The sequence below is a fragment of the Mustela erminea genome, chromosome 16 (assembly GCF_009829155.1).
Source record: "Mustela erminea isolate mMusErm1 chromosome 16, mMusErm1.Pri, whole genome shotgun sequence".
Classification (NCBI taxonomy): domain Eukaryota; kingdom Metazoa; phylum Chordata; class Mammalia; order Carnivora; family Mustelidae; genus Mustela; species Mustela erminea.
Window position 1 is genome coordinate 42,759,893 of NC_045629.1, and position 20,319 is coordinate 42,780,211.

Sequence of the window (20,319 nt, forward strand, 5' to 3'; positions counted from 1 at the left end):
GGCCTCTTTGGAGGACACAGAGCTTATCCTCCCCATAGTAGGAGCTGGTGGGATCTTGTTGGCTCTCCAGAATAGATGTAGATCTCTATTTGCAAAACAAAAGAAAAAATGAGATCAAGAATTGTGTGACAGAAGCACAATATTTTCCTGCATTATTTTCATTTAGTCAACAAACTTTGCACCGGGGACAGTGAAGGACTCATGGGAAAACCAGAACTAAGAGCACAAGCACCACACATGGACCAGCCTTGACCAGGTCCAGATCTTAGACACGGCTGAGCTTGGGAGGGAACGTGGGGCAGATTCCAGTGGATGAAGTGTTTTCAGAGTCACTGTTTCACTTCATCGTCACAACCACCCTTTAAGGCAGCAGGACAGATGTTGCGACAGTTGTACAAACGAGGAACTGGAAGGTGAAAGTAGCTGGCAAACTGCTCAAGGTCACATAGGTAGTTGGTGACAAGAGACAGAATGAGGTCCTCTTATCCCATGGCAGTTCAATGTATTGTTTTCACTATTCAATTGTGTGTACTTTCTTGGTCTCAAATTGTCTTTTTTTTTTTCTGAATTAATTGGATTTAAAGCTACTTCCTACCAGCCTATCCCTCCTGTCCCTCCCCTGAGCTCTTGGCTAAGATGTTTACAACGTTCTTTACTTTTGTCTGAAAAAAATAATAGTAATAATTTGCTCTCCTTAATGTTCTATGCATTTCTCTTCTTGCAAGTCTTCAAATGGTTAATTGACAAATATTGTAAAACCCTAGGAGAATATGCAGGCTTAAGATTCTGTAGTTTCAAGGTATCTGCTGGAGGATATATACTGAACTTTCCCTGCTTCTCTCCTCTCTGCTACTCATAATGATTATACGACACCCCCCTTCCACCTGAAACTGTTATCATTACAAGCACTTGTAGATTAGACTACAGCAAATATAATAAAGGCCATTTGTGGGGCTGAAGTGGAAGATCATTGGGGGTACATCACAAGAAAAAGCCTGAATAGGTGTGGTGGTGGGAATAGAGGTAATGTACGATGGCTGGATCACGGAAGGGGGTCCTTGGCAGAAAAGGAATATCCAAATAGAAACCTCAGGAGCTGCTAAAATGGGAGACAAGTTGCTGAGAGTAGAACAAAGGTAAAATAAATAGTGCAATTATCCCCTCTTTCCTCTGACGATCTCTGCAGCAAAATGCCAACTGGGCACTTCAGCTTTTGAAGAAACCAACAGCAGAATATTGGTGAAAAGATTGTGTCTTCAGTGTGTTTTTTAAGGGACCCAAGGTGCAGACAGCTCTTCTCATGTGGCCATGACCATGGCTGGCTGCAGCAGCTTGGCAGACGCAGTACTAAAGAGGGTCTCTGTGTGGCAAGGCTTAGTTGTTCCATCCTCCCTTTCCCCCATCATTTGGCCCCATCATTTGGCCTGGGTGCACCCTGCATGTCTAAGCTCCATTCACCCTTCCTCTTGTGCTCACTTGCCCCACACTGTCTACCCCTTTGATCTATCCATACACACATCCACTACACCACAGTCCACTCTTATAAGGACAAACTGTTTCCTTGAAAGCCAGCTCACAGGTTTAAGCAGGAAGTTACCCACAGCATGGTCTAGAAGAGGAGCTAGGCACTGGGTGGGCACATCCCCTCGGCCACCTCCACACTGTCTCCTGTCCCCAGTAAGAGAAACCAGAAGATGTCCATGAGCACCAGGGACCAAGGCAGGACCCTGACTACTTGGGTCTAGGGGTGACATTGAAACTTGGAGCCATTTGGGCAAAAGAAGCCAGTAAATTTTCAGGTTCAGAAATCCAGAAGTCATCTTCACAAAACCAGTCATTGTGGTTTGCAGGATTTCTGACACTGCCCAGCTTCCTACTGATGGGTGAGAGGGGGTTGGAATCACAGAAATTGTGTAGGATACAGTTAACCTGTGAATAAGCACACATCTTTTAGAATTAGACTTGAAATAGGGTATGAAAGTATCCCCCAAATTAAAATGGATGTCTTAGACAATCATAGCCCAAACTAAATAATCCCCCAGCTTTATTACCTTTTACATTAATTTGAAGAGAGACTTTCAACTTTGGATTGTAGAACAATTATAAGGACAATGGATGGTTCCCTTGGCTCTTCCCTGGAGGTAAAAGCATAAAAGCATAGCTTTAAAGAGCCTATCCAGCTTGTTTGTAAGTGTGGGGAAATGGGGAGGTTAATTAATCTAGTTTGGGGAATGTTAGATAATATCTGTGTTCAGTTGCTTATACATTATGCTGTCCAATTAATTCTTCCCAAGGACTTTTATACAAGATTATTCAGCTCAAAACTTCTGGCTTGAAACTTTTCAAGGTCCTTAGGGTGACCATGAGAAAGAACACATTTAAGAAACTATCACCTTCTTTTTAGTCTTTCATCCTGGTTGGAAGCTGTGTTCTTCTCAAAGGTTAACGAGGTTGCAGGACCTTCAGGGAGTGCGGCCAAGAGACCCATTTCAATTGCTCTCACGTGCTTCTCTTGCTTAATTCTCTAAAGCCAAGTCTGGAGCCTGTGTTCCAAGATGCCTGCCGTTCAGCCCACCAGGGCTTCCTTCAGAAGCTGGCTGGGCCCAGAAACAGTCAGACGCCCTTGGAATCTTTAAACATTTTTCTGACAGAAGGTTTGGCCATTTCTTCTCCCGGTGCTCATTTTAAAGTTAAGCACACAAACACACATTTTTTAAATCCCAGAGAAGACTTTTAATTGATTCCCTGAATATTTTAAGGTCTACTAATTCTGTTGATGTTGCAAACACTGCAATTCATTCCAGCGGCTGTCCGAATCACATTCATTCACAGGCTTATTTTTCCCTGCCAGCTAATATTTTACCTTACATGAATAAAGCTTTCTAGCAAAACTGTGCACAAAATTAAAAAAAAAAAAAGGATTGCCCAACCTCCCAATTGTTCCACAGGGGTTGGGTTATCCAACACCCCTCCCTCAGAGAGGATAAACTAAAGAATGTGTACGGTCCTCATTTGTGACATATAATATTGGATTATTTCAAGCACAAGTTTTCTTGCATGATCTACCCATTTGAATTTTTTCTTTTATATTACATAAAGTGAAAAGGGAAGATAACTCTCACTCAGATGTAGACAGAAGACCTTACAGTAGGTTAAAATAACTCCTATAGCAATGTCCTCTATAGGACATGGTCTCTTTTCAGTAATGATGTTTAATTAGGATTTATCCACTCAGTATGTCTTTGTCCATTCTTGTGTACTGGCAATAGCTTATGAAAGGGAAAAAAAATGCCCATAATCAAATATATAGCATGTGTCATTAAAACAGAGAACAGGTAAATGACCCACACAGCAAACTAATGGTGTCTCTTGGGGTCATTTGTTACTGCTGTGAGTACTGGAAGGAGAGGAAGTGGGAACGCCTGTCCACAGAATCAGAGCTAGACCTCTCCAGAGGAGCTGGTAAATTTTCTGTCATTAAACAATAAGAGTCGAAGAGATTCAGAATTATGGTTAAGAAACCACCTGGCCTTGACTTCTAGCATTGCTGCATATAAGCTGTGAGCTTGGGTAAGATAATTAACATGAGTGAAATCTACATTCTTCTTATATTGAAAATAAAATAAAATTTTGCAGGCAAGGTGCTTAATACAGTGCCTGGCATATAATTAGCCCTTTAGAAATGCAAGCTAAAAGAAAAAAAATAGTTGTGTTTTGCACTCAACTACCATCACTTCTATTAAATTGGGTTTTATATGATCATCATAGGTCAAATATTTTCTACAAAGCCCTAGAGACATTACTTGACTCGCATCTCTCTACCTCATTATAAAAACATCACTACCTCAATCTACATCCCTTCTACCCTCCCACACTCATTTAATTTCAGTCACACCAGCCTCCTGGTTGACCTTAGAACATGGCAGGTACAATCCTGCCCGAGAGCCTTTCCATACACAATTTCCCATGCCTGGAAATACTCTACTACCAGATTTCTTCACGGCTTATCCTCACAGTTCCTATAGGTCTTTGCTCAAACGTCAGTGGTTTAAGGAGGTCTCCCCTAATTATCCTAATTTCAAATTCCACCCCTAATTCCCAACATTCCATATCCTCCTTCCTTTTTTCTCTGAAACTTTTATCACCACCTGACATACTACATGCGTTAGTTATTTATGTTTATATTGACTGTCTCCTCAAGAGGAATATAGGTTTTGTAAAGAAAGGGTCTATTTTTCTGTTTTTGAAAGTAAAAAAAGAAGAAAATAACTAACATGGAACACAGAAAGACAAAATAGTGCACAGAATTGAGATATAAGACAAAAAAAAAATAGCATAAAACTTGAGAGAAGAGTAAATGGAGTTAAAGGATTTTAAGACCGTTCTGACATCAAGAAAATGGGTAGAAGGAATCAAACAATATTAGTCTCTGATAATTTAAAGATACATATTGCATAGCTCAGGATAGGCACCGCAAGAGTAGTAATTGTACAGCTACTAAACTGATGCGATGGGGAAAGAGGGACAAAAATATATGATTAAGAAATAATCTATCAAAACACAAGACAAGAAAAAAAGAAAATAGGAGCATAAAGAAGTTTAGGTAAATTGAAAACAGATCTAAAATGGGAGGTTTAAACACAAAGGTGTCAGTGATTATATTATATGCTCCTCTTAAAAGATAAAAATGGTCATATTGATCTTTCAAAATTTACTATATGATGATTATAAATAATGCACCTCAAAATAAGAAATAAAAAGTTGAAAATAAAAGGATAGGCTATCAAGCCATGAAGAAAACCTTAAATGCATATTACTAAGTCAAAGAGGCCAATTTGAAAAGGTTACACATAGCTTGACTCCAACTATATGGCATTCCAATAAAGGCACACCTATGGGTATAATAAAAAAGTCAGTGGTTGGGGTGCCTGGGTGGCTCAGTGGGTTAAGCCTATGCTTCAGCTTGGGTCATGACCACAGGGTCCTGGGATCAAGCACCTGCATCGGGCTCTGTGCTCGGTGGGTGCTTGTTTCCCCCCTCTTTCTGCCTGCTTCTCTGCCTACTTGTGATCTATCTCAATCTCTCTCTCTCTCTCTCTGTCAAATAAATAAATAAAGTCTTTTAAAAAAATCTAAGATTGTTAGGATGAGGGGGAGGGGAAGGGATAGAGCAGAGAGGATCTCTAGGGCAGTGAAAATACTCTCTAGGATATTTTAATGATGGATATACGTCATTACACGTTTATCCAATCCCACAGAGAGTATACCAAGAGTGAATTCTAAGGTAAACTGTAGATTTGGGTGATAATGATGTGTCAATATAGGTTCATACAAGGTAATAAATGTACCATTCTGTGAATGATATTGGTGATGGGGAGGCTGTGCATGTGTGGAGACAGAGGGTACATGGGAAATCTCTGACCATCCATTCAATTTTATTAAAACTGCTGCTCTAGAAATAAATTCTTTAAAAACATATACAATGAAACGTACAAATCTTAAAAAAAAAAAGTAAGAATTTTAAAAATCAGAATTAATTCTTAAATTTATCAAATCAGTAAGTAAAAAGAACTCCAGATCCAGGTTTTATTGGTGAAGAAATAAATACAATTCTACACAAACTTCTCAGAGAAAATAAAAATAGTATACAGAATTAATTCTTAAATTTATCAAATCAGTAAGTAAAAAGAACTCCAGATCCAGGTTTTATTGGTGAAGAAATAAATACAATTCTACACAAACTTTTCAGAGAAAATAAAAATAGTATATTTTTATGAGACTAGCATATGACTAGCATTTTTATAAGACATTCCAGTGGTATACACAGATAGCAAGACTCGGTATTACAAAAATATTGGTTCTCCCTCAAATTTTTTATGTATTCAAACAAGTCATGTTTAAAATCTCAACATTTATTTCTTTTTTTTTTTAAGATTTTATTTATTTATTTGACAGAGAGAAAGAGATCACAAGTAGGCAGAGAGGCAGCAGAGAGAGGGGGAAGCAGGCTCACGACTGAGCAGAGAGTCCGATGCGGGGCTCCATCCCAGGACCCTGAGACCATGACCTGAGCCGAAGGCAGAGGCTTAACCCACTGAGCCACCCAGGTGCCCCTCAACATTATTTATAAGGAAACTGAAAAGCATTTCCTCAAATCAGAAAAAAATGCAAGTGGCTGGGTGGCTGGGTGCCTGGGTTGCTCAGTTAAGTGTCTACCTTTGGCTCAGGTCATGATCCCAGGGACCTGGAATCGAACCCTACATCAGGCTCCCTGCTTTGTTGGGGAAAAAAAAAAGCAAGTGTTTAAGGATATTCAAGCTCTCTTGAAGAAGAAGATGACAGAATTTGTTCCACTAGATAGCAAGACTTATTGTAAAGCTATTATAATTTAGAAATGTGATGTTGGTAAAAGTCTAACAAATAGACCAATGGAATAAAATAGAAAGTCTAGAAGTGGATCTACAAGTACCTGGACACATTATGACAACACAACAATGTGATTTAGAGGTAAAAGGATAGTCTTTTCTTTCTTTCTTTTTTTTTTTGTTTAAGATTTTATTTATTTATTTGACAGAGAGAGAGAGATCACAAGTAGGCAGAGAGGCAGGCAGAGAGAGGGGGAAACAGGCTCACTGCTGAGCAGAGAGCTCAATTCGGGGCTCCATCCCAGGACCTGAGATCATGACCTGAGCCAAAGGCAGAGGCTTAACCCACTGAGCCACCCACGCGCCCCAAAAGATAGTCTTTTCAATAAATAAGTCAGTTGGGTATTCTTATGGGAAAAAAGAACTTCACTCCTACCTCCTGCCATGCACAAAATCAATTTCCAATAAATAAAGACAAACAATGACCCTTTAGTATATGATATAGGAGAATATCTTCATTAAACTGAAATAAGGAAATATTTTTTAAGCAACACATATAAAGGAAAGACAAATCACCAGCAAGGGAAAGTCCTTAAATTGGATTACATTAAACTAGTTATTTTTTTCATCAAAAGATAACATTAAGGAGGTGAAAAGGCAAACTATAGATTGGGATAAAATGTTTGCTAAAATATATATAACAAAAGGCTTGTGTCAAGAATATACAAAATGTTGGGACGCCTGGGTGGCTCAGTTGGTTGGACGACTGCCTTCGGCTCAGGTCATGATCCTGGAGTCCCAGGATCGAGTCCCGCATCGGGCTCCCAGCTCCACGGGGAGTCTGCTTCTCCCTTTGACCTTCTCCTCGCTCATGCTCTCTCTCACTGTCTCTCTCTCAAATAAATAAATAAATAAATATTTAAAAAAAAAAAAAAAAAGAATATACAAAATGCTCTAGGAGCTCTTTACAGCCTGAAAGAAAAATGGGCAAAAGCATTTGACTTCACAAAGAGCATATCTAAATAAGGAAACATACTTAAGATTCCTTTAGTAATCAGGAAAATTCAAATTAAAATCCCAATGATATATTACTATATAATTACTAGAATGCCTTTTAAAAAGTACCATTACCAATATTTGCAAGATTTGGAGCAATGAGAATTCTTATACATGCTGATATGAGTATGATTTGGGGAAGTACACTGGCATTACGTACTAGCGTTAAACATACACCAAACCCATGATACCACAATCTCACTCCTAGGGTATGCACCCAATAGTAATGTATGCATAGCCACATTATTCAAAACAGCCCAAGAGCCCAAATGTCCACCAACAGAAGAATGGATTAAAGAACTGTGGTGTATTCATTCAATGAAATAATATATACCAATAAAAATGACTACTCTACAGTTAACAAAGAAACACTATGGACAGCCTTCACAAACACAATGAGTAAACAAGCCAGACACAGAAATTGTATACTGTGTGTCTTAATCCATTCAGGCTGTTATAAGAGACTACCATAGACTGGACAGCCTGTACAACAAACATTTATTTCTCACAGTTCTAGAGTCTGGGAAGGTGCTAGAACATTCAGTGCCTGGGAAGGGCCCTCTTCCTGGTTCACACAAGTCAACTTTCTTGTATTCACAAAGGGGGATGGGGTGAAGGAACCCACCATCAAAGTCTCTTTTATAAAGGCACTAATCCCATTATGAGGCCCTCACCCTCATGACCTCATAATCTCCCATAGGCCCCACCATCTAACACCATCACATTGGAGGTTAGGTGTCAACATACGAATTTGGGGGGAACACAAACATTTGGTCTATAGCACTGTGTGACTCAATTATTCAAAGCTCAAAAGGAAGAAAAACTAGTATGAAAAGGAGGTGGAAGAAGGAAACGGAAGCGTCCAGGAAGACGCTCCCTTGGGTGTTGGCAACAGTCTCTCTCTTGACCCAAACAGTGATTTACACAGGTGTTCCACTGGTGATGACTCCCTGAGCTGCACATATATGTTTGTACCACTTTCTTTAGTGTGTTTACTTCACATAAAAAGAAATAGGAATTTTGTGATAATAGCCATAAAATTTCATTTCTAGGAATTTTATTTTCTAGCTATAATGCATCAGCATATTAAAAAGTAGGTCCAAGCACTATTTATGAAAGCAAAAGACTGAAAAACAGCTTACATGTTCGTCAGTAGTTGACTGGCTCCATAAATTATAACACATCCAGGAACACTACAGAAACTTTAAAAAGAATATGTGTACTAATATGTGACAATCTCCAACATATATTTAAGCAAATAGTGAACAGGAAATATAGAACAGGGCAGAGATGCTATCATCTCATTGTGTGTAAAAATAAGGTAGAGTATACATATATGTGCTTATATATGCATATAATATTTCTAGAAGAATGGGTAAAATATAAAACCCAGTAACACTGGTTATCTCTGAAATGGGGAATGGTATACCAGCCTGGTCAAACTTTCTTTTCAGTGTAACTATTGGCATCATCTGACCTTAATCAGGTGATATATATGTTACCTTTTCAAAAGAATAAATTAGAGGGTCATGCATACTTCCATATATATATACACATATGTATATATATACACACACATATATACACATACATGTATACACACACACACACACACGTATATATATACTTTATATAGATATAAAGTCGAAATAATTGAATGAGCTCAATTCCCATTGCATTTGGAAGATTGTTTATATCATAATGCCCTGTCTTTTGGGAACTGACATGGCCTGGAATAGAGGCAGGGAAACAAGTATCCATGTGGCCAAAAGCCAACAGGCAAAGCAGAGACTGGTTTAAGAAGCCAAGGCAAGTGCAAAAGGTAGCAGTCTGAACAGGGCCAGCAGCAAAGGAGATAAAGCCACAAAAGAAGCCAAGATGCCCAGGCCACAGTCACTAGATAGAAGCAAAGGCACAAGATGCAACAGACCTGCAGAAGGAAGACTGCCCAGGAGGGGAAAATCCTTGGCTTGCTTGCAATCCACGGCTTGCTCTCATGGGCTTGGTATTGCTGGCAAGGTTTAATGGGTCATGGATGAGAAGACACCATGCTCTTTACTTATTTACCCATTTATTTATATCGATCCAAAATATGATCGGCCCCAGAATGACATCTTTCCTCCACAATACCTGTTTATAGGCCTGTGCACATAGTGGTCTTTAAAAGGAGCTGTTAATTCACCCCATTTCCTAAAAGATAAAAATGTAACACTTTCTTCCAAGTGGCTTAGCAAGTTTTCACACTGTCAGGCTGGCAGTGACGCTAGGCCACTGGCTCATGGGCAAATGAGGACATAAAGAGATACTAGCCTTTGATCACCTTTGCTTTGTGTCCCTCATCTGATCGTTCCATATTTCAATTCCATATTTCACACTATTTCCGTTAAAGAGATTCATCCTGTTAACAGCCATCATGTCAACATTTTACCTTTAAAATCTGCGGAGGCCGTGGCTTTTGAAGAATATATTTCGGGGTACCAGCTATCCCACTAAGTGCCCGGTTGCATCCATCTCCAGGACACTATGGTCTCCCATGAGGGCAGGAAAGCATGTAAGGGAAGCAAACTGAAAAGAGGGATGATGCCAAGGCCATGCTACAAAGGAGACCTACTTTCCAAGTCATCTTCTAGCCAACAGGGTCCTTTTGCGATTTAACACATCTATAGCTTCTGTATTGTGATGCCAAGGGTAGTCTCGGTGCAGTTTTCGTAAATCACATCCAAAATATGATTTGGAAAAAAAAAATGCACCTTCTTATGAGCCCACTGTGTACTTGAAAGACCCAGTGCACAAATCATTTGCACCTGTACCATTTCCATCCAGTTCTAAGCTAATTTTAAAAAGGGTCTGAAAGCCTGCCAACAGCACATGTGCACAGAAGATAAAATGTAATAGCAATTAATCCAATCATCTCTGATTTAACGTTAATTTAACCCAGTGGATTATGCCTTGTTTTGTGTGCAACTGTGTTGATCCTGCTACATTTCAGAGAGCCCCCAAATCAATCAAGTCACAATCCCTAATTGCAGTCAAAATGGGGAATTCCACTCAGCAGGGCCCTTCTCTGGAGTATCTATTCCTCCCAAGGAAGAAAGGGAAGTCAAAGAAAGAGGCGTCTCTAATAGCAGGCTGCTAACATCACAGCTGATGGTGTCAGGACTAGCTCTGAAGAGTGGCCTCGTGGTTGCTGGCACATTCAATTGCACTGGGGCTTCTTGCCAGAATGAACAGGAAAGGGCCGTCAGAGAAGAGCCAATAGCAACGTATAGTTGCTGTTTAAGCTAGAAACAAACAACAACCTAAAAAATTCTGGGGGTACAATGCCTTCCCTTCTCTTCATTTGCAGTTATTGATTGAATGATTGTAGCAGTTAAAGACCTTTATGAGGACAGCTGTAATGGAAAACTAATACCATGCTACCCGCCTGAGTCTGACTTCACTGGGTTACAGCGTAGACAGATCTACACCCTTGGAACCAAGGTTGATGGGGGGGAACATTTGTACGATCATGTACAAGGAACGGAGAAATTTTCAGGTTGCTAATTCCTTCTGTTTGGGTTTTATTGAGAATTGAAATAATGAAACGTGTTGCCTGGGCTCAGGGGCAGCCCCAGAAGTTCAATTGTAGTTCAGCTTTAGTTAAGGATTAGTTAATAGATACTTCACATAAAGTGCTACCATGTTCTTTTTCATAATTTTTCTCTCCCCTCCTCCCTTCCTTTGCAGCTGAGAATAATTAACTGTTCTTTTGTGAGTGTCATTTGTTCTCAAGGAATTAAATGCCACCTTATTTCCCAGAACAAGAATTCAACTGTCATAATTATAGCTTCATTTCAGAAGCAAAAAAAAAAAAAATCATAATTTATTACAGATTGTTCAGCATGTGAGATAGGTTTAAATGTCATTGGAAGTAAATTGTGGCATGTCATGAAGGGGTTTTAGCCACCACTGTAATTGATTTATAATTTCACATTTAAAATGAACAACATTCACCCATTGTTCTTGTATTATATAACTCTGACAGCAATCCCTTGAGAATGAAGCATTCAACTTGGTCAATACACAATAATAATAATAACAATAACAATGATATGCCAATTTTAAAGATAAGTAGTGAAATTAGCATAAGCACTAAGAACATATGTGTTAAAAATGGAAGCTCAATCTCTATAACACAAGGTAAAAAATCCATTCTAGAAGGAATGCATTTTGATGTTAGCCTTGAACTCCATAAAATTAAATGACTCTCAGGGGTTTTAATGAAACTCATAAAATTAAGGACCATCAGAATTAAGGTTTAAACTGTTCTCTACCCAGAGTTATAAAGAAAGATACGATAATTGGAGAAGGTGGAGATGAATTTTTTCATTTCTAATTTCAAGCAGATTTAGAATCAATTCCAGTTTTTGAACGGTGAGTAATTAGGTTTGCAGTGTGACCCTAAGCTCCCAGGATTACATAGTGACCATAGGCTACCGGTATGGTGGAAGGATTATGTAAATACTCGACAGACCTCTAAGTACCTACACATCTATTTTGTGCAAGATGAAGTGAGTCCTATGATGGTTCTCATTCTTCAAAATTACATCCACTGTTTTTCTTCACTTGGATTTGGGTAGAGTAAGAAACACAAACTCACACAATGACAGGGACAATCTTACTGTTGGGAACCACACTGCATGGGCCACGCTTTAGGCAAAATCAGAATCTTCCCAACCTAACCCCCACCATTCTGCAACCTACAGCATTTTGGAATGCCATTATTTTCCCTTCTGGGAAAGCTAGGACTTTATTGTCTGTTTTTTTTTTAAAAAGTCAATATGATGGTCTAGATAGAGAAAAGCTTTTGAACGGCGAGGCACAGTAGGCTGAATAATGGCTCCCCAAGATGCCTGTGTCCTAATCCCCAGAACCTGTGAATGTTGCATTATACAGCAAAGGGACTTCACAGGTGGGGCTAATTTAAGAATTTTTGAAACAGGGAGATGATCCTGGATTATCCGGAAGACCTAAAGGTAAACACAAATGTCTTTATAATAGGCAGGTGAGGAAATCTTGACTACAGTAGAGGAGAAGACGATGTGACCTCAGAAACAGTCAGGAGCCAAGGAATGTCAGCTGCCTCCAGAATTGGAGGAAGCAAGACATTGAGTCTCCCATGGAGCCTCCAGAAAGGACCACACCCAGCTGACACCTTGATGTTAGCCCCAAATGATTCTTTTTTGAAAGGCTAAGAGAATATATTTGTGCTGTATTAAGCCACTAAGTTTGTGATAATCTGTTACAGAGGCAACAGGAAACACAAGTTTCATTCACTATGAAGTCTGTCCCAAGATTAAGTTATCTCTGTACTGAGGACAAATGAAGGGTCTGACTCCCACTCTGGCTTGGCATTGAGGCTGCCAGCTTCCTCAGGACCTGGCCTCCTCTTCTTCTGGCTCTTAGGTAGTCCTTACAACTGTCCTCATTAGGGGACAGTAATCCAAAACTTCCATGTTACCGATTTTTTTTAATGTCAAGCTTGACTTAAAAGTCATCTTTTGAGGAGTTAAATAAATGTGGTGCTTTAAAACTGTGATATTATTTATGGCTCATAGAAAAGAGATTGCATTTATTTGAAGACATTAATTTATTAACAGGTTTCTGAAATATATAGCTTGTGACTTTTCCAAACAGCATTCTTTTAATCAGGTAAAATGATTGCTTTACAGTTGTCACTTAGCATTCAATAAACATTTGCAGGATGTCAAGGATTTACAGTGTAAATTTTAGACCGAGTTTTTGAAATAGTTATTTATTCATTCTTCCATAATGAGAAGAAAGAAGAGATAAGATACTTTCAATAAACTATTGGAATGATACATAAAACCGTTTTATCTGGGGTCTCTGGACAGTAATTTTTTATCACAAATATGTTAGGAGAATTTTTTTGTTTCTCTCTCTTTGATCCTCCACCAGGGGACACCATCTAAATTTTTCTGTAACAGTTCCCATCTTTCCTTGTCCTATCGCTGGATTTGGGACAGTCACACTGGACCTAAGTCATTAAAAAATCTGGAAAACTCAGTTTTGGAGAAAAAAAGCAAGACTCAGTCTAGCCTCATTAATTTCACTGAAAGGTGAGCCTCATGGTCATCTTTCTAACATCAGTCTATTATTCATTAATTCACTCAACAAACATCTTCATTTTATGCTGTGCAATGTCACTGAGACAGACAGAAGGGCAAAGCAAAGAAATCTTATCAAGCACTACATAACTATATCAGGGAATGACTTTCCTTTACTGTGTGCTTCCTATATGCCAGGGATGCTGATAAATCATATTATATAACTTATCAAACATGTCCTGCGAGACCGTTGTTATTACTGCCTACTTACAGATGAGCTAGTTCAGACTCAGAGGATAAGAAATCCACCCGAATTTTGAGAAGTAGTTCAGTGGCAGAACTTTAGTTCAAATTCTAACTATACAAAACCCATGGTCCTAACCTCTTTGATAGAATAAAACAAATTAGCTGCCAGAGGAAGACTATAAAGGGCGTGGCTTGAGAGTGTGGATGACATCCCCTCTGTGATAGGGAAGGCTGTGTGAGAGCCGTTGGACTTCACCTAGACTGTGAGGACTGAGAAAGAACTGAATTTATGCTGATAGGCCAGTGGGTCATCCCAGGCGGGGGGACAACTACAGCAAAGACACTACAGTGGGAATGTACAGAACACATGGAGGGAAGGGCTCAGCGTGGCCAGATGTATGGGTCAGCTCAAGTAGCATCACTTGGTGCCAGAACACAGTGGGTGGGCCTCAGTACAAACTTTGGGATTTGCTACGGGGGAGTAAGTGGAGAGCCTGCATCAAGCAACTGGTCAAGGTGAGCCAGGGAAACGGGACACACTTCTGTTGACTAGAGTTCGGCTTTAAGCAACCAACTCACATATTCAAACTAATATCAGACATTAAATATTGAATTGGAAAAACCATAAGGGTTTTTCAATAATTAGTATCACATAAGCTGAACCATAATTGATGTCAAAAAAGAGTGATATTCCAAATAAGTCTTCGGTTATTTCTGAAGGATACCACCTCTGCTCTTTATTTTAAAGGAAACAAGCAATGTGCTTTGGCCAGGTGCCAACGTTGTGCATCAGAGAAGATTAACATCCCTGCCCTCCAGGAACTTAAGGACCATGGGAGAATTGACAGGCTACATTATTGTTCATGGGATTTGCTGCCCCTCCCTCCTGTGGGAATATATGTCTCCACTCAGGACTGCTTTGGCTAAGGGAATACAGGTAGAAGCAATGTTTCTAGGCAAAAGCATTAAAGCCAAATGTGATCATATTTACACATGGAATCTTAAAAAACAAACAAGCAAAATGAACTGACAGCCATTAACAGAGGAATGGATAAAGAAGATGTGGTATATATACACAATGGAATACTATACAGCCATCAAAAGAAATGAAATCTTGCCGTTTGCAACAATGTGAATGGAACTAGAGGGTATTATGCTGAACACAATAGGTCAATCAGAGAACAACAGTTATCATACGATCTCCCTGATATGTGGAATTTGAGAGGCAGGGCAGGGGATTGTGGGGGATAGAGAAGGAAAAAATGAAACAAGGTGGGATCGGGAGGGAGACAGACCATAAGAGACTCTTTAATCTCACAAAACAAACTGAGGGTTGTTGGGGAGAGGGTGGCTAGGTTATGGACATTGGGGAGGGTATATGCTATGGTGAGTGCTATGAAATGTGTAAACCTGGCAATTCACAGACCTGTACCCTTGGGGCAAATAATACATTATATGTTAATAAAAATAATTAATTTTTAAAAATGAATTGACAGACACAGGAAAAAGAATACTGGTGGTTTTGCTGGGGGCAAGGGCTGGGGAGGGGGAAGGTGACCCAAAGACACAGACTTCCTAGTTACAAAATAAATAAGTCCTGGAGATGTAATGCATGGCAGGATGACTACAGATGATAATTCTGTATTGTATAAAGTTCTCACCACAAGAAAAAATGTTTAACTGTGTGTACTAAGAGATGCTAATTAGACTTGTTATAGTGATCATTTCATAATATATACATATTTCAAATCATTACATTCTACACTTGAAACTAACATACTATATAGGTCAGTAATATCTCTATTTTTTTTAATTTAAAATTTTTATTTAAATTCAATGTAGTTATCATATAGTCTATTTTTAGTTTCAGGAGTAGAATTTAGTGATTCATCAGTTGCATATAATACCCAGTGCTCATGCCCTTTAACATCTTTTCTTAAGAGGGCATTTGATTCTCTATCTGATGTGTGCTTTCTAGTGCAGTTTTGTCATGGTGTAGTAAATAACTGTCCTCGTAGATTCTTTTTTTTTTTTTAATTCTTTTTTAAATTTATTTATTTTTATTTTTTATAAACATATAATGTATTTTTAGCCCCAGGGGTACAGGTCTGTGAATCGCCAGTTTTACACACTTCACAGCACTCACCACAGCACACACACACCCCAATGTCCATAACCCCACCCCCCTCTCCAGACCCCCCCCACCCTATCTCGAATTTTTTTAAAAGGCCAGATGTGTACTTTGCTGTGATTTCCCTTTTTCCTTTGCTGTGAGCCCAGAAATATCCCAGAAAGGAATGGGGGTTGCTCTCTATGTGCATGGACCCTGCTAAGGAACAGAGCCATAGCCAACTCATGATGGAAAGGCAACATGAGCAGGGAGGCAACCTTTGCTGCTGCAAGCCAGGAGGATACCGAGGTCATTTGGCGTAACTTAGATAAGCTGTCTGATACAGCAAACTAAGATGAGAGCATACATAATCACAATATTAGGTCAGGCCCATAGGAGAAATATGGGATTGCAAAGGAGGAAAACATCATTTATGCCTAGATCACATCAGCAGCAGCCCAGCCAAAACATTCTTTTTTTTTTTTTTTTCCAAGTGGCTTTTTGTTTTGTCTCGCTTGACTTTGCTTTACGTTTAGCGCGGAGTGAAACAGTTCTGACAACTGATGGCTCAGCTGGCCTGAGCACACCCACCATCCTTCCCTCGTTCTCTCCTTTGCACCTGACCCTCGGTCCCCACACACTTTAAAGGTCTGTCGTCAAGGACCAGCGCAAGTGCTGCGAGGCAGTGAGTAAGCCGCTCATTCCCTACGCACACCTTCCTTGAGCATCTGCCCCGTGCAGGCTACCTGAGCCCCGGAGACTCAGAGATGGAAGAAGACTCCCCGTCTAGTCCCCAGTTAGTCCCCATCTGAAGCTTCTCCACATAGAGTAAAAGCTCAGCCCAGAGCCGCTCAACCCCAGTGGATTTACCTGCATACTCGGGGCTACCAAAGGGCATGTGGCACATGAGAGAGAGAAAGAGAGCTAAAGGACCCGGGCATGGCAGAATGGAGGAGTGGTATCAGGAAGCACTTCCTGGATGAAGTGAAACCTGAACTCGCTGTCGAAGGAAGAAAAGGGGTGAGACAGACTAAGGGAAGAGGGAACCCCCACTCTCAAAAGTGCAGAGCGGTGAGGCTCTGGAGAGCTGCCCCGTCTGGACAGAGAGTGAGACAGGAGGGTGGGGCAACAGACACGAGAAGGCCCTAGAAGCCGCAAGAAGAAGTCTGGATTTTATCCCACAGCCAGTCAGAACGCTGGAGTGCGGTATGGTCAGATTTGCATTTTGGAAAGATTTCCCTGGCAGCTCCAAGAAGGAAGGATGTGAGAGGGGCTGGCGGCTCTTGGAGCGGGGAAGTTAGTCAGGAAGCCCTTTCTATAATCCAGGTGAGAAACTGGGAGGGTCTGCACTGAGACAGGACCTGTTTTCTGCTCTGAAATATGACGGAAACAGAGATGCTCAAAGACATGTAAGGAGGGAATGAGCTCACAGCTGGTCAAGTGCAAGACCAGCGAGGAAGCACCCAGGCTTTTCTGTCCCACTCGGCCTCCGTGAAGACCTCTGACCTTTTTACATTCATATTCTAGCTTTTACGATTAAGTTCCAAACTCAGAACTTGATTAGTTATAAAAGTATTCTCCTACTCTTTTACTCTTTTGAGGTCCCTTGGTCCATTCATACTTGTAAATACATTCCTGACAAATGTGTCCCTTCACTCATTCACACCACAAATGTTTACTGACGACCCATGAGGTAGAAGGCACTGTTCTAGGGGCGGGGTAGATAAGAAGAAAAAAACAAAGTCCTTGCCTCATGGTTGGCAGCCTGCATGATAAATATATAAACACATACATGATTACAAAATGCAGATCTCTCTGAATGAACAGGAGCAGAATGACAAATCAAGAATAGCAGCTGTACATGGAAATCACAGAAATGTCCTGGAAGCCTCACCCAAAGAAATCAATCAGTTGAGATGTAGGCATTAGTATATTTACATTTAATTTATATCAGTATCATTCTTAAAAAAAAAAAAGGTGTTGGTACATCTAGGCTGGTGCCATTACCTCAAACCACTAGCATTTAAAATACAAGGTCACCTTCTCCAAACAGCAAGCAAGGCCTCTAGTTGAAGGGGCAGGAGTGGAAGGTTGGCATGAGGGAATTCTAGCCCTTTCTGTCTCTGGGCTCACTGAGGCCATAAAGCCCCAGGGGATCTCTGCGAAGGGCTCACTGGAGCACTTACTTCAATATAATTTTTTTAAGATTCGGTTTCTGTATTTGTCAGAGAGAGAGAGCACAAGCAAGGAGAGCAAGCAGGCAGAGGGAGAGGGAGAAGCAGGCTCCCCACTGAGCAGGGAGCCCGAGGCGGGACTCGATCTCAGGACCCTGGGACCATGATGTGAGCTGAAGGCAGTTGCTTCACAGACTGAGCCCCCAGATGTCCCACTTACTCTGGTATTGATTGAGCCTCTCAAGCAGGTCTTGCAAGAGGCTGTGGTGAGGCTGGGTAAGGGTGATACACTAGGGGCTGAGTTCTGAAGTTAGACTGACCTGCACAATTGTGACTCCTTTTCATGAAACAGAGCCAAAATCCTTATTGATGCTTTGTTTTTAAAATATCACCAGTTAAAGAGACACTCAGTGAGTTCTGCCTTAGTCCCAAGTTCTCTTTGTTTATAGCTTGAAGATGGAAATTCCAGGTCACTCACCCTTAGGGCCGGGCCTTTCTGCAGCGGCCTTTTCAGAGGAGCTCCTGTCACCTAAAGATAAAGAGTGTCTGCTAGAGAGCTGAGCCCAGGTCCCTGGCAGTCCCGCTGGACTCATGGCTTTTCTGCAGATTGTGGAGTCTGCTGACAACAGGGCTCTGGCCATCCGCCCACAACCAGCAGGCCAGGGACCACCCTGAGCCATCGGCCAACAAGGGTGGCTTTAAACCACTGACCAATAGGTAGAAGACCCTGTACTTGATCTTGGCTCCTCCACACCACCCCTTCATCTGTCACCATTTCCCTAGGCCCAATAATTTGATAAAAAAGGATTTGATTAAGTGCAAGATTGATGAGGTTCCACACTGAGACAAATGGTAATTCAATAGAAGCCCATTCTAGAAAAAGGGCTAGAATATGAACCAAATTCTCTATTTCTTTATCTACATCTCTACATTCACACACACACACACACACACACACACACACACAGCCCGTTTGGCAACTTGTCACTCAGAAAGACTAATGATAATTATTCATTTTGCACATTTGGCAGATATAATGGGACACTACTTTGGCAGTGATCAAAAATCATCTTCCTTTATAGTTCTTAATCAAAAATTTATTTCCCATTGACTAACCCCAGGAAAAGGTTATCATCTACTTCAGCCTGTACTTATTTCACTACTAACAAGAGATCCTTTTCTCTCCCATCCTCAGCAATGCAGCATTACCATCATTCCCAAGACCTCTTTGGGTTCCTTGACCAGAAGAGGCATTTAGCTGTGTCATCCATGATGTATTGCACATTTAATTGCACTATGCAGCTATTCAAAAAGCATTCAGAAGTAATCATTTAGCATTAATATCCCAGGGCAATCCAAGGTCACAGTACATTAAAAACTAATTCACAGTGGTTCAAGAATGCATTTTTCATATATGGAGTAACATAATTCTTTTATGATAAAAATGATAGTGGTGTAACAGAATGATGAGATACAAGATATTCTGAATATCCATCATTGGACCTACTGTACAAATGGCAAAGACAGACCTTTGTTCTTCTCATAACTCAACATACCACCAACCTGTATTAAACACTATTGACCATGTTAACCTTTTATAAAACCGACCATGTTTTAAGGAGCAACAGCTCCTTATTTATTATCATAGACAATACAAGCATTTAATACTCATTGTGATAATTTCACTCTGAAACTGTATTACCTTTTCTTCTCTGTAGTCATTCTATATAAAATTATAATAACCCCATGGGTAGCTAAAAGCTTTTTAAACATTTCCGTGTGTGTGTGTGTGTGTGTGTGTATCCTATCAACTGTCTTCCAGGAATGCTGCGGGAGATGAAATCATTATAACTTGCATCAAACATCTATCATGCTACAATAATAGTCCCAAGGCAACAGGCCCTCCACACAACATAGAATGGGCAGGCTCCACCCTCCAGAACCTACCATCTCTCACACCTCATACCATTAGCAGTGTTGTACCACACTTCGCCGCCATTCGGCAGGCAACACATCAGGAATTATTTCAGCACTTCACAGGCAATATTGTCACTTGTTAATATGCTAATCTCTGCATCCAAAGATACCAGATTACATTACCAAGCCAATGTGTTTTTTTCCCCTATTTCTTTATATTTCACTTTCCCAAATCCATCTTTCCAATCATTCCATCTAGACTGGACAGAAGCCCTAAGTTTTGTCCTCTTCAGACGGTCATTCAAAATGACCAACAAGTATCATCCCCACCTTGCATTTAGGAC

The 20,319-nt window shown here is 40.3% G+C and overlaps 1 long non-coding RNA gene across 1 annotated transcript in view; it reads left to right on the plus strand.

Annotated features, from left to right (window-relative positions):
• Window positions 1–20,319, plus strand: part of LOC116575240 — a 37,224-nt gene that overhangs the window by 6,901 nt on the left and 10,004 nt on the right. The window lies entirely within an intron of this gene.